This window comes from Sardina pilchardus, chromosome 3 (genome assembly GCF_963854185.1).
Source record: "Sardina pilchardus chromosome 3, fSarPil1.1, whole genome shotgun sequence".
Taxonomy (NCBI): domain Eukaryota; kingdom Metazoa; phylum Chordata; class Actinopteri; order Clupeiformes; family Clupeidae; genus Sardina; species Sardina pilchardus.
Window position 1 is genome coordinate 5,216,830 of NC_084996.1, and position 14,147 is coordinate 5,230,976.

Sequence of the window (14,147 nt, forward strand, 5' to 3'; positions counted from 1 at the left end):
CTCAAAATCCACGTGTTCATTCCCCGAAGACACCATCTGAGATGTTAGTGCATTTACACTGAGGCAGAGCCGAGGTCAAGTAACTATTTAATGAAAACGTCATCTGTGTAACAGTGTCAAGGCCAGAAGTCAGCGAGTGTTTTTCCGCTCTCGTTCCTGAGGGCCTGTCGCTCTAACTAACCCACTGGGCCGTGTGGCTGTTAATTAAAGGTGAGGTAGAGATGGGTGCTGGAGGTCCAGCTGCATAAACAACACCCCAGATCCCCTGTCAAGGTCCTTATTTTGGATAAACACATGAGGAAGAGCCACTTAATGAAGAGGAGATGTTTCCTCGGCCACAAGTGGCATGCTGGGAAAATACAGTAACTGAGTTGCTAATGTATGGTGGATACGGCATCTTACTTTTGTAAGATCAGAACATATACTGTAGGCCTACTGTACTGTATGTCAGTGTACAGACAACACAGATTCTGTATGTTGCACAAATATTCCAAAAAAGATTAAGTTCTTCTTTTAATAATTAACTGAATGGAGGGTTATTCATAATTTGCTCTTGGCTGTGTGCAGGTGCTTCAGTGTGTGTGTGTCTCAATGGCGCCTCCAGGATTTATGTATGGGTCTGGAAATGAGTTGGGCAATTTTTAACTCAATTATGAAAGAAATAAATCCCTGCTAATTGATTGTGATTTAATGTTAAAAACAAAATAGCATGCACTGTACTCGCACAGCGGAAAAGGCTTAGATTTTCCAGTAAACTGAATTGACACTACCAGCTGCATTGTCCCAGAAAAATGTTGTTGTGACATTTCAAACTGACATATCGTCTTCATTTATCTAACAACTAGCACATTTTCAAATAAGTAAGCTAGAAACTGACTGATGAACGAACGTGACCCCCGGCAACGTTAACAAACCAGCCTTGACAGACACGCATGCATTCAATACATGAACATTGCAAATGCAAACACTAACAAAAATAGGTCATGATGATGCTGACAAGATATCCAGACCAAAGATCTTAGACTTATAGATCATAGCACTCTAGAATCTTTGATACAGACAGTCCTCGTCATCAGCCATCTTTATCGTAAACACATTGCACATCTCGCTTATCAAGCCAAAATTTGCTATTAGATGGCTCCTTGTTTGAGTCCAGTGGCTGCTTCAGAGCTTCGATATATTTGTCGTAAATCTCAAAATTGTCTACAATAAGCTTTTCAGACAGAGACCTATCTTATACTGATTGAGTGCAAAACAGTCTAATGCCATTTTGGGGTACATTTGATAAAGAGCTCCCCCTATAGCTGGAGTATTTGCATTTTCACAGCTAGCACCCTTCCCTCTGGACATGGTAGGCCTACATCTATTTGTTTAGAAACCAGCAGAGATCATCTCCAAAGAGCTATGTCGACTGACAAGAGAATATTACACAATTTAATTAAAATATAGGCTATTGCACAATTATTGTAAAACCAGGGGTGTAGCCAGAGATTATAATTAAAGTGGCCTCAACACAATGAAAGCTAGGGGTGTAGAGACATGACAGGTGGGATACAAATGACATGGAAATGTAGACACTACTACTCTTACTGTAGTCATCTGAGCCTGTAGTGCTCTCAAAATGAACGTGATTGCATAATGACGTTCAAAAAGCGTACATTATTGATACTCGCAAGATAAATGAAAATCTAAGTAGAAACTAGAAAAGCACTCAGAACGCAGACCTCCGCCTGTAGTGTTCCTCTAAGTAGGCCATCAGAATGCAACTCATAACATTATGCACTCCGATAAAATGTCATTGAAAAAACTGCTTTACCTCTTCATAGTCCTTTAGTTTGGCATCTGTCAACCTAGTATTCGCCTTTTTCCATCAAACCTGAAGCCATTCTAAAGCTTTCAAATTATTTTGAAAGTTTTTATTCATGCGGGCCACGAGCTTGGTTCGAAGTCAAACGGCCCCGGTTGTGTGATGGTGAACAGGCTATGTTGTCCATCCTGCATGCTTTTTGCTAGTAGCTGCTGGCTTACTAGTGTTCGCCGACTCACGCGCTCTCTTGATCAGTCACACGTTCAGTATCCACACCAAAAAACTTCCCAACACGTTATCTGTGCCTCTAGACTGTCGTGAGTTATGAGCTTCTGCTCTGACACCATGTAGGCCTGTTGTCCCTCTAACTATATATTTAAGGACACAGTATGCAAGTAGATAACTTTTATTAGCCTACTTCTTCCTTGGTCGTCATACATTTTAACCTGAACTATTCAGGGCGCCAGCACGTGGCCATACCATGCAATTACACCGCCAAGCAAAAAACATAGCGCCTTCTGGATCCAGACGGTGACACGGATCAGACCTTCCCGCAACTCAAAAGTTATGGATGGATTTCAATGAAGTTATCTTGCCAACAGACAAATAGACAAACCCCAATGACCCTCCTTGGCAGAGGTAAAGTCAGATGCCATTTTAAAGCTGAATAAAACTCAGTGCCTATTGGTGTTTTCTTGTAGGTCAAATCAACACTGTGAGCTGTTATGTTTATTGCTGCAAAGGCTGCAACTGATAGGCCGAAATAGGGTATTAATGTTTGCAGACATCAAGAACCCCACAACATTCGAGGTCAGGAAGTTCGATCTGGAGCATGCATGATCCTCAATGAATAAACAAATACAAGGAACAAGTAGAGTCCAAAAGCGTTTATTTATATAACAGGTTTGAAATTCGGATGCACACTTGGCAATGAAGTCATTAATAACGCAATACTTACAGCTGCAAACGCACAGAAGTATGGCTAACCTTAAAAAAAAAGGAACGGGGTGTCAGGTTGGCATACAAACTAAAGTGACTGGTAACTGCTTACCCAGCTCTGGGCTCAGTCTCACAAGTTACCAAATTAAACTAAGAGGGAATTTAAGTCATACAAACCTGCACAAATCAAGCTACAAGGTCAAGACAGTTGAACAAGGACTCAGTTGACACCTAGGTTGAAGTCTCAAAGCTCGCCATTGGGGCCAACTTAACTGGGTCTTCTACACTCTGAAGACAAATGGTGCAAGGACAGAGGCACGGTGGTGGCTCTATTGAATGATTTCATTCCCTCAACTCTCCACCTCAAGCCATTGGTGAGTATTCTGGTGCAAAATGGCTCAGCCAACCAGGTGGTTGCTGTACACTGGTGATGGTTAGCACTAAAGCATGTTGGCTGTATTGAAAGGCACCATAATGCAATGAGCGTCCTGTGAAGAGTGGGAAAAATCAGTAACCTTCAGCCTCGGTCAGATTCAGCCAGGCGCGTAGGAACGTAGTAAGCATTGGGGGGGGGGACAAGAATTAGGTCCGTTGCGCGCGCAAAGCGCTCGCCGACATTTTTTTATATTAATAAATAAAGGGGGCGAATTATAAGTCACATAAGAGATAAAAAAAACCCTATTGCTGAAGTTTTAATGGCCCTCTGTAAGATGCCGCTTTGAAAATATGTATTTCAGTCTTTTTCTTAACCTATTTTTGGAACTGGGAAGAACATCTGCACATAGGCTATTCAGAACACATTTCTTCCCTGAAAACGCACACAGCTAGTCTTTAGGACAATTAAACTGACTCCCCCAATGCTTCCCTTTACATGGTTGCATAAATGTTGCTTAAATGAAAATATGTTTCTTCTTCTTGACTTTTAATATGCCATCTAAGTAAATTTTATGTCAGCTGACAGATGGATGCGCGTTTTGGGCACAATGAATGGGTTTGCCCTTAGTTTAAATGGAGACGCAGGGAGAGCGCGCTGTGGCTATTGTTACCTGTATGCAGCCAGCTCAACAAAGTAACGTGGTTAGAAGATTCCTGTATGCTGCATTGCCGTGACCATTTCCTTGTGGATTTTTCTCATTGGAATACAGCTAACGAACGCGAAAGCTGAGATTGCCTTGCGCATCAGTGTTGGAACGATACTCAACAAACTGAGATAAACATTGTTTTTCGTGTCTGGGAGATCTCGTTGTCGTTTTTGACTGTCGGCTTCTTATGTTTATTGTTTGGACGTATGGACACAACTTTGAGGGGGTGTTTGTGCATTATGAAGCTTTGTGTTAATTAGTAGGCCTATGTGTTGGGCCTTCACCTCAGTGCGTAAGTTGCGCGCTAGGTGGCCACGAACGAACTCATTGCTTAATTTGTGACAAAATACAGTGAGTAGCCTATTCATCTTTCATTTGTGTTTTTTTATTTTTTAGATTATTGCATGTTTGACGTAGTTTGTAAACAGGCATTCTGCCCGTTTATCTTAAGTCAACCGAGGCCTTCGGTTGCTCATATCCGCCCGTAACCTTATGTGCGTCGTGACAGTGTGTAGATTATAATAAGAGGCAAATTGTTACACATTTAATTTTAAAAGCATAGCCTATAATAGGATGAACAAAGTGTATGGACTTGCTAAATCCAGGTAACCAGATAATTAGGCTATGTGCCACGTCCGATTTCGCAAGTGATAAGCCTACATTTTAAAGCGACAGCCGTAAGACTAACTTATTTAGGCTATCGTAGACTACTGTATTCACCCACAATAGGCTATCCTCTTAACTATTTCGAAAAGAATGAAAGAAGGCCGTAAACTAAATATTTGGACTGAGAGAGTAGCCTACATTAGCTTTCAGACACTCAAGGTGAGGAAGTGCTCCTGTCAGCCACACGGCTGGGTAACTTTGCCACCAATGTACCCCGTAATCACTCCTTACTCCCCCGAGTCCAGATGCCCAGAACACAGAAGCAATACAAGTCAAATAAGTATAAAAATACAATATTGTTTATTTAAGTCAATAAGTTAATATCAGCATTAAAACAATATTCTAAAATGACCGTTTCATTCTATAAGTCCCCGTCACAGTTCCCAATGGCTGCTGCTGTATGGAGCAGCAGAAATCCAGAGATGAGCCGTCTGCAATGGGAATCCCGTAGGCCACGCCCCCTCGTGACGAAAGGGAATCCCCAGTGACGTGTGGCGATTCAAACCGGAACCGGCAACACCAAGGCACCTCGGGCAGCAAACAAGAGAAATCAGAGCAAAGCAACTTTAACTAGATGTACCGCAAAGCGATACACAATATGACCGCCGCTCAGTCCTGCACATTCTCTCCGCAAATATCAATCACGCTTGTGTTTCCATCGCCTACTCCATCCCTACTGCAACTTTTATGTATGTAAATGAGTGTGTGCATGTGTGCGCTTGCTTTTGTGTATGAGTGCTTCTCTGTCTAGTGTGAGTGTGTGTCTGCTTGTGTGTGTGTTTAATGTGTCTCTGAGTATATGTTCACTGTGTTCTCTGCCGTCACTGTCACTCCAATATCAGATAACACACACACACACACACACTCACATGCGCGCGTGTGCACACACACACACACACACACACACACACACACATACACAGGCACACACTCACACACACACTCGCACACACACACACACACACACACACACACACACCCAGAGAGAGAGAGAGAGAAAGAGAGAACACACACAGAATACACACAGATAACACAGACACAGAGAGAGAGAGAGAGAGAGAGAGAGAGAGAGAGAGAAAGAAAGAGAACACACACAGAACATGCACATACACACATATACACACATGCAAACACACAGATGGGCACACAGAAACGCACCCACACACTATAGTACATCACACACACACTCACTTCTCAGCTCCGGTGGTCTCACAAAATGTACTCAAAGATGTGTGTGTGCATGTGTGTGTGTGTGTGTGTGTGTAGGTGTGTGTGTGTGTGTGTGTAAGGGTGTATGTGTGCATTCGTGTGGGCGTGTTTGTGCATGTGTTTGTATAATGTTTTATGTACATGTGTGTATGTAGTGGTGCGTGTGTGTGTAGGTATGTGTGTGTGTGTGTGTGTGTGTGTGTGTGTGTGTGTGTGTGTGTGTGTGTGTGTGTGTGTGTGTGTGTGTGTGTGTGTGTGTGTGTGTGTGTTCCTGCATGTTTGTTGCACCCAGAGCAACCATTCTCTTTTAAAACATATTTGGAAACTAGTTGATTAAAGGTTTCTAATGGTGTCACTTATATGTTTCTAGGACAAAAACTAGCAGAGATTGAGATGTTTGGAACAGTTTTTGAAATCCCCAGGGGGGGATTTAGACTCCAGATAATACCACCATCTACTGGCAGTCCTGAATGTACACATAAATCCATTTATTTTATAGCCCCCCATGGATGAAATTCCACAAAACTTGGCTTACTCCCAGAGGGTGTCAGGTTAATCATACACATGAAATTTGGTGCAGTTCATAACATCTCATCTGAAGATATGGGCAATTAAAGCAATATTACATTGCATTTTCAATTTTTACGATGGGGGGGCAAATCACAAATGACTGGTTATAAGCTAAGTTGATGCAAGCTCTAGAGAACAACATACCATAAACATTTTGTCATCCTCGGTGCCACGGTTCAGGTAGTTATGTAGGAAAAACTGTCATTTTTGGGCTTCGGGCGGGGGCAGCGCGGGGGTGGAGTGACCCCCGGGGACGAAACGAAAATTTTCCATAGAACTCTACTGGGGCTACATGCCCACCAAGTTTCATGCGCTCCGGTGTTACGGTGTCCCGGGAATCGTTGACGAAAAATGACGGGAAAAAAGAAAAAAAAAAAAAAACTTTGACAACAACTATATGACCGCTTCGCTAGCTACGCTAGCGGCGGTCATAATAAGCCACGGCAGTCATGGACTATATAAACCAGGATGGAAATCGGACTTTCCTTTTGTTGGAGATAGAGAGCGTGGATTTAGGGCACCGTCGGATCTTCACAGCTATTGACGTTCGTGGCTTGCGTTCGTGGTCTGCGTCCGTGGCTTGCGTTCGTGGTCGGCGTCCGTGGTCGGCGTTCGTGGCTTGCGTTCGTGGTCGGCGTTCGTGGCTTGCGTTCGGGGTCGACGTTCGTGGCCTGGTCAACTCCAGTCTCGTCCCAGCTGCCAGGCCTGCATCCGTCCTGTTGTCTCCGCCCGAATCTCCCGTAAGTCTGTATTCCTCCCCCTTTATACACCTCAGTTCGTTCACTGATAGGCTAGGCAATAATTGTTCATGGCAAAGTGGTAACGAGTCATTTGTGCACACCAATGGAAGTCAGTGTTAGGAATAGTACTAGTCACTAGGCAGACACAGCAATCAGTGATTCAATTAGGCAAACACAGCAAAAAGTACACAGCAATACAAACCAAATCACACACAGTGAATCACAACAATCCAAATACTATGCTATTCCTTATACAGTCCCATTTGGCTGACACTCCATGCTGCATTATTGAGACGGGCTTCGTTTCGGGAAACATTCTTAAAACACAATGTGAAAGACCTCCGATACGCACCGATAGCTATAGTTATGGGGCCGTAACTCAGGAGGATATAATTGAGCTAAGTAATCAACAACATCTGTACTTTGCAGCGTTTTTCTTTCGGGAGGGGGTCCAACATTGGGGGTGTCCCGACCCCCCCGACCCCCGTGGTTCCTACGCGCCTGGATTCAGCGACAAGAGGTTGTAAACCTGAATCAGCAACTCTGTCGTCTTCAGAGAAATCAGATATCTGTTTCATAAATCATCCTACTCAGATTGCACTCATGAGAAGCTCAAACAAATAAAGCATTAATTACCTGTGGCTCTGACCAGAGATGTGCAGTGCAGTCCTTATTCCAAGAGATTCTTCACCAAGCCCTCCACAAAACACCACTAGACCAGGCCAACACAATCAGTTAGGAGCAAAAGACAAAGCATTGGGACACCACAGGACATCAGATGAACCATGCAGTGATCACTGTATGGCTAAGAGCTGCAATATAAATATAGTCAATGCCCACCATTATCGTGGATCCAGTGAGGCATCTACCACCATCTTCCTGCAAAAAAAAAAAAAAAAGATTTACAAGTCATGTACCTCCAGTAGCTACAGTATCAGGCACAATATTGCATGGATACTTCAGATAGGAGCGAAAGACAATGCTCTTGGTTCATCATGGAACATAAGATGAACTATGCAGTCATCATTGTAGCCTACCAACACCACACAACACCTAGCAGTGGTTAACACCACAACTTACCACATTTGGACATTGAGCCTGCACCCCTGGTTGAAGGGGAGCAGCCATTAATGTTGCAAGTGCTCTTTTAGAACCCCTCAAGGTTAGCACGATCCCCCAATCAGCACCTGTGATTACACACAGGCAACTTGCTTTTAGAATGCGGCATATAAGGACATCACGAGACATACGTGTTGATGTCAGTTCAGAAAAAGATTCTCCTTCACTACTATTCAGAGAGATTCCCATTGTTTTTTTAAACAAAAAAAATCATCATAACACAGCCAGTCAAATGCACACATTTAAAGGAGATGGCTTACCAGTGAGACCACTGATGCAGATTGCTCACCTATGGGAGAGGAAAAAAGAAAAGCAAGTCAGTAGCGGCGGTCATGTCATTAAAGTAGAACACTGCCTTCGGAACACAAGCTAGGTGGCTGGGTAATCATAGTTTCTAAGGAGTGGCAAATAGAAATCAACAGCAAATCACAAACGATCAATTGAAGAAATTCTTATAGCTCCAGTCAGCAAATCTGGCTGATTGAGGGGACTTACCCAACAATGGCTGCGTCTACATGATATTTTTTCCATTCTGAATGAATTATTCGTAATAAAATAGTTCGGAATTAAAAATATTCTCCTTCGAGTTTACATGGAAATAATTCCGAATTGGAATACATTAGATTCCGGAAGTCATTCATTTTCAATGGAAGCCGGCTTCTCAGCTGCCAGCCAGCAGCATTAGTTAATTCCGCTTTAACATCAGAATAAACCACCCACTTACTTCGGAATTAGGTTTATTCCGAATAATCATTGTCATGCGGAATAAGCGTTTACATGGTCTTTTTAAAAGTGGAATTAACTAATGCTGCTGGCTGGCAGCTGAGAAGCCGGCTTCCATTGAAAATGACTTCCGGAATCTAATGTATTCCAATTTGGAATTATTTCCGCTTTAACATCAGAATAAACCACCCACTTACTTCGGAATTAGGTTTATTCCGAATAATCATTTTCATGCGGAATAAGCGTTTACATTGTCTTTTTAAAAAATGGAATTAAGTTTTTTTTCAGAATTAAGTTTGTTCATTCGGAATTAAATGTTAACGCAGCAATTGGATGTTTACAATTCAATGATCACTAAATATGATCAAACACATCTTGCCAACTGCAGCTTTAATATAGCCATTAATACCTTTATGTGGATTATCCGAGTCATTGGTCATCAGACACTAGAAAAAAGGAAAGGGAACATGCATGAACCAAGGGCAGATCATTCCTTGATCATGTTAAGACTGACCATGAAACCTCAGATTAAAAAGGGCTCAGAAATCAGTTCTGTCCACTACTCTTACACATTTACTCGTCATTGGCAATGAGCATCAATTGCTCACGTTGGATGGAACAAGGACGTTTTAGTTGCTTACCAGCAGTGAACTCAAAACATCAGGCCAAAGTCATGTGTAGACCCTGTAGGGGAAGTGACTGGAGGTCAAGTCATTGTCCAGCAACCAATTGTTTTAGGAGACTGAATGCACTTGTTGTAATCAAAAGAATACATAAACACTTCATAGAACGCAAAGTCAGTCAAACTTTAAACCTCACAATACTAATACAACGTGGTAAAAACATACTGTAAGCATTCATCAAGCACTCACTACACACCACTTCCTCAGACTTACCTAAGCCTTAGCCAAATGAGAGATTGTAGTGGGTGGAGTTGGCTTTTAAACTGTCAACGTAAAAGGCCTCAAGCCTTATGGGATATGGCCCTCATTGTACAGATGTGTAAAGTAAACACGTTTTTCGCTACACAGTTTTGTCCACTGCCATCTGGATACTGTGATCTTCGGTTGGTAAAGACGGCACACTTTGATCTTTGCTACCACAGAGCTAACTTACAATGCAACCGTCATAGGCAGTAGCTTCAATTAACTGCCGGATCTCCTTATATGGGCTAAGATGGCAGCTTTGGATCCTTGTTGTAGGCGAGCTTCAGAGGTCTATTGAAATCTTAACCCTGGCCCCAGCCGTGGCGCAACTGGCTGGGGCACCTGCACCGCACGCCGGCGACCCGGGTTCGATTCCCGCCCCGTGGTCCTTTCCGGATCCCACCCCTACTCTCTCTCCTGCTCGTTTCCTGTCATGCTCTCTACTGTCCTGTCCAATTAAAGGCATAAAAAAAAAAAAAAAAAAAAAAAGAAATCTTAACCCTACAGCACAACTCTTCAGGTAGAGGAGTTCATTCATGACATCTGTGTCTGAAGATCCAGTGGGCACCTACACTTAAGACAAATGGTGCAAGGACAGAAGACACGGCGGTGGCTCCATTGAATGATTTTCATTCCCTCACTCTCCACCTCGAGCTATTGGGGAGTATTGTGGTGCAAAATGGCTCAGCCAACCAGGTGGTTGCTGTACACTGGTGATGGTTAGCACTATAAAGCATGTTGGCCGTCTTGAAAGGCACCATAATGCAATGGGTGTCCTATGAAGAAAGAGTGGGAAAAAAATCAGTAACCTTCAACCTCGGTCAGATTCAGCGACAAGAGGTTGTAAACCTGAATCAGCAACTCTGTCGTCTTCAGAGAAATCAGATATCTGTTTCATAAATCATCCTACTCAGATTGCGCTCATGAGAAGCTCAAACAAATAAAGCATTAGTTACCTGAGGCTCGGACCCGAGATGTGCAGCACAGTCCTTATTCCAAGAGATTCTTCACCAAGCCCTCCACAAACCACCACTAGACCAGGCCAATACAACAAGTCACTAGGAGCAGAAGACAATGCATTGGGCCACCACAGGACATCAGATGAACCATGCAGTGATCACTGTATGGCTAAGAGCTGCAATATAAATATAGTCAATGGCCACCATTATCGTGGATCCAGTGAGGCATCTACCACCATCTTCCTGCAAAAAAAAACAAAAAAAAAGATTTACAAATCATGTACCTCCAGCAGCTACAGCATCAGGCACAATATTGAATGGATACTTCAGATAGGAGCGAAAGACAATGCTCTTGGGTTCATCATGGAACATAAGCTGAACTATGCAGTCATCATTGTACCAACACCACACAACACCCAGCAGTGGTTAACACCACAACTTACCACATTTGGACATTGAGCCTGCACCCCTGGTTGAAGGGCAGCTGCCATTAGTGTTGCAAGTGCTCTTTTAGAACCCCTCAAGGTTAGCACGATCCCCCAATCAGCACCTGTGATTACACACAGGCAACTTGCTTTTAGAATGCAGCATATAAGGACATCACGAGACATACGTGTTGATGTCAGTTCAGAAAAAGATTCTCCTTCACTACTATTCAGAGAGATTCCCATTGTTTTTTTAAACAAAAAAAATCATCATAACACAGCCAGTCAAATGCACACATTTAAAGGAGATGGCTTACCAGTGAGACCACTGATGCAGATTGCTCACCTATGGGAGAGGAAAAAAGAAGAGCAAGTCAGTAGCAGCGGTCATGTCATTAAAGTAGAACGCTGCCTCAGGAACACAAGCTAGGTGGCTGGGTAATCATAGTTTCTAAGGAGTGGCAAATAGAATCAACAGCAAATCACAAACGATCAATTGAAGAAATTCTTATAGCTCCAGTCAGCAAATCTGGCTGATTGAGGGGACTTACCCAACAATGGCTGTGTTTAAATGATATTTTGTCCATTCCGAATTAGGCCTAATTATTCGTAATGAAATAGTTCGGAATTAAAATATTCTCCTTCGAGTTTACATGGAAATAATTCCGAATTGGAATACATTAGATTCCGGAAGTCATTCATTTTCAATGGAAGCCGGCTTCAGCTGCCAGCCAGCAGCATTAGTTAATTCCGCTTTAACATCAGAATAAACCACCCACTTACTTCGGAATTAGATTTATTCCGAATAATCATTGTCATGCGGAATAAGCGTTTACATGGTCTTTTTAAAAGTGGAATCAAGTTTTTATTCAGAATTAAGTTTGTTCATTCGGAATTAAATGTTAACGCAGCAATTGGACGTTTATAATTCAATGATCACTAAATATGATCAAACACATCTTGCCAACTTCAGCTTTAATATAGCCATTAATACCTTTATGTGGATTATCCGAGTCATTGGTCATCAGACACTAGAAAAAAGGAAAGGGAACATGCATGAACCAAGGGCAGATCATTCCTTGATCATGTTAAGACTGACCATGAAACCTCAGATTAAAAAGGGCTCAAAAATCAGTTCTGTCCACTACTCTTACACATTTACTCGTCATTGGCAATGAGCATCAATTGCTCACGTTGGATGGAACAAGGACGTTTTAGTTGCTTACCAGCAGTGAACTCAAAACATCAGGCCAAAGTCATGTGTAGACCCTGTAGGGGAAGTGACTGGAGGTCAAGTCATTGTCCATAAACCAATTGTTTTAAGAGACTGAATGCACTTGTTGTAATCAAAAGAATACATAAACACTTCATAGAACGCAAAGTCAGTCAAACTTTAAACCTCACAATACTAATACAACGTGGTAAAAACATACTGTAAGCATTCATCAAGCACTCACTACACACCACTTCCTCAGACTTACCTAAGCCTTAGCCAAATGAGAGATTGTAGTGGGTGGAGTTGGCTTTTATACGGTCAACGTAAAAGGTCTCAAGCCTTATGGGATATGGCCCTCATTGTACAGATGTGTAAAGTAAAAGTCCTACCACCATGATTGGTTCCACCTGTGCACTAACACAGGTGATTACCTAATTAGCTAATCTATTGGGCTAATAGACCTCTGAAGTTCGCCTACAAAAAAGCTACCATCTTTGCCCAAATAAGGAGATCCAGTATCTTGAGATTTTTTTCTATGGGAAAATAACATGGGGATTTTCAATAATCGCACCTGTCAAACTCTCGCAGGGATCTTGAAAATAAAGACGTTTTTCGCTACACAGTTTTGTCCACTGCCATCTGGATACTGTGATCTTCGGTTGCTAAATTGATCTTTGCTACCACAGAGCTAACTTACAATGCAACTGTCATAGGCAGTAGCTTCAATTAACTCCCGGATCTCCTTATATGGGCAAAGATGGCAGCTTTGGATCCTTGTTGTAGGCAAACTTCAGAGGTCTAATTGAAATCTTAACCCTACAGCACAACTCTTCAGGTAGAGGAGTTCATTCATGACATCATCTGTGTCTGAAGATCCAGTTGGCACCTACACTTAAAGCCTACCTTACACTGGCAAGATTTGGGAAAGATTCTTGAAAGATTGTAGTCTTTTGAGTAAAGCTTGAATGAGGGGCATTAGTTAAACTACAGTCTTTCAGAAATCTTTCCCAAATCTTGTCAGTGTAAGGTAGGCTTAAGACAAATGGTGCAAGGACAGAAGACACGGCAGTGGCTCCATTGAATGATTTTCATTCCCTCACTCTCCACCTCAAGCTATTGGTGAGTATTGTGGTGCAAAATGGCTCACCCAACCAGGTGGTTGCTGTACACTGGTGATGGTTAGCACTATAAAGCATGTTGGCTGTCTTGAAAGGCACCATAATGCAATGAGCGTCCTATGAAGAAAGAGTGGGAAAAATCAGTAATCTTCAACCTCGGTCAGATTCAGCGACAAGAGGTTGTAAACCTGAATCAGCAACTCTGTCGTCTTCAGAGAAATCAGATATCTGTTTCATAAATCATCCTACTCAGATTGCGCCCATGAGAAGCTCAAACAAATAAAGCATTAGTTACCTGAGGCTCGGACCCGAGATGTGCAGCACAGTCCTTATTCCAACAGATTCTTCACCAAGCCCTCCACAAAACACCACTAGACCAGGCCAACACAATCAGTTAGGAGCAAAAGACAAAGCATTGGGCCACCACAGGACATCAGATGAACCATGCAGTGATCACTGTATGGCTAAGAGCTGCAATATAAATATAGTCAATGGCCACCATTATCGTGGATCCAGTGAGGCATCTACCTAACCTGACTTTCGCCAGATCCTGTAGTTCGCTGTCTGCTTCACACATGGAGGTATTATAAGAACTGGAGAAAGTGAACAAGTCCCGCCCCCATTCATTTCAATGGGAATGCTAGGCTA

General features: G+C 42.6%; 2 long non-coding RNA genes and 4 other non-coding genes across 8 annotated transcripts; all 6 read right to left on the minus strand.

Moving 5' to 3' along the window:
- Window positions 1-2,686: 2,686 nt before the first annotated feature.
- LOC134076035 (uncharacterized) lies at window positions 2,687-9,787 on the minus strand. 3 transcript variants are annotated; one of them, XR_009938525.1, is made up of 8 exons: window positions 9,497-9,744; window positions 9,265-9,301; window positions 8,393-8,421; window positions 8,094-8,200; window positions 7,854-7,892; window positions 7,650-7,725; window positions 2,924-3,234; window positions 2,687-2,794 (listed from the first exon to the last, which is right to left on the minus strand). It is a non-coding gene; the product is annotated as an uncharacterized LOC134076035 (long non-coding RNA). The 3 variants fall into 3 exon arrangements; XR_009938524.1 differs by having other exon boundaries at window positions 2,692-3,234; window positions 9,497-9,539; window positions 9,704-9,787; XR_009938523.1 differs by having other exon boundaries at window positions 2,692-3,234.
- LOC134077675 (small nucleolar RNA snR60/Z15/Z230/Z193/J17) lies at window positions 7,964-8,049 on the minus strand. Its single transcript, XR_009938718.1, has one exon. It is a non-coding gene; the product is annotated as a small nucleolar RNA snR60/Z15/Z230/Z193/J17 (small nucleolar RNA).
- LOC134077657 (small nucleolar RNA SNORD79) lies at window positions 8,271-8,355 on the minus strand. The gene has a single exon (XR_009938703.1). It is a non-coding gene; the product is annotated as a small nucleolar RNA SNORD79 (small nucleolar RNA).
- Window positions 9,788-10,952: 1,165 nt separating the features above from the next.
- Window positions 10,953-12,707, minus strand: LOC134076036 (uncharacterized). Its single transcript, XR_009938526.1, has 6 exons — window positions 12,599-12,707; window positions 12,392-12,434; window positions 12,160-12,196; window positions 11,483-11,511; window positions 11,184-11,290; window positions 10,953-10,983 (listed from the first exon to the last, which is right to left on the minus strand). It is a non-coding gene; the product is annotated as an uncharacterized LOC134076036 (long non-coding RNA).
- Window positions 11,058-11,144, minus strand: LOC134077674 (small nucleolar RNA snR60/Z15/Z230/Z193/J17). The gene has a single exon (XR_009938717.1). It is a non-coding gene; the product is annotated as a small nucleolar RNA snR60/Z15/Z230/Z193/J17 (small nucleolar RNA).
- Window positions 11,361-11,445, minus strand: LOC134077658 (small nucleolar RNA SNORD79). Its single transcript, XR_009938704.1, has one exon. It is a non-coding gene; the product is annotated as a small nucleolar RNA SNORD79 (small nucleolar RNA).
- Window positions 12,708-14,147: the final 1,440 nt, after the last annotated feature.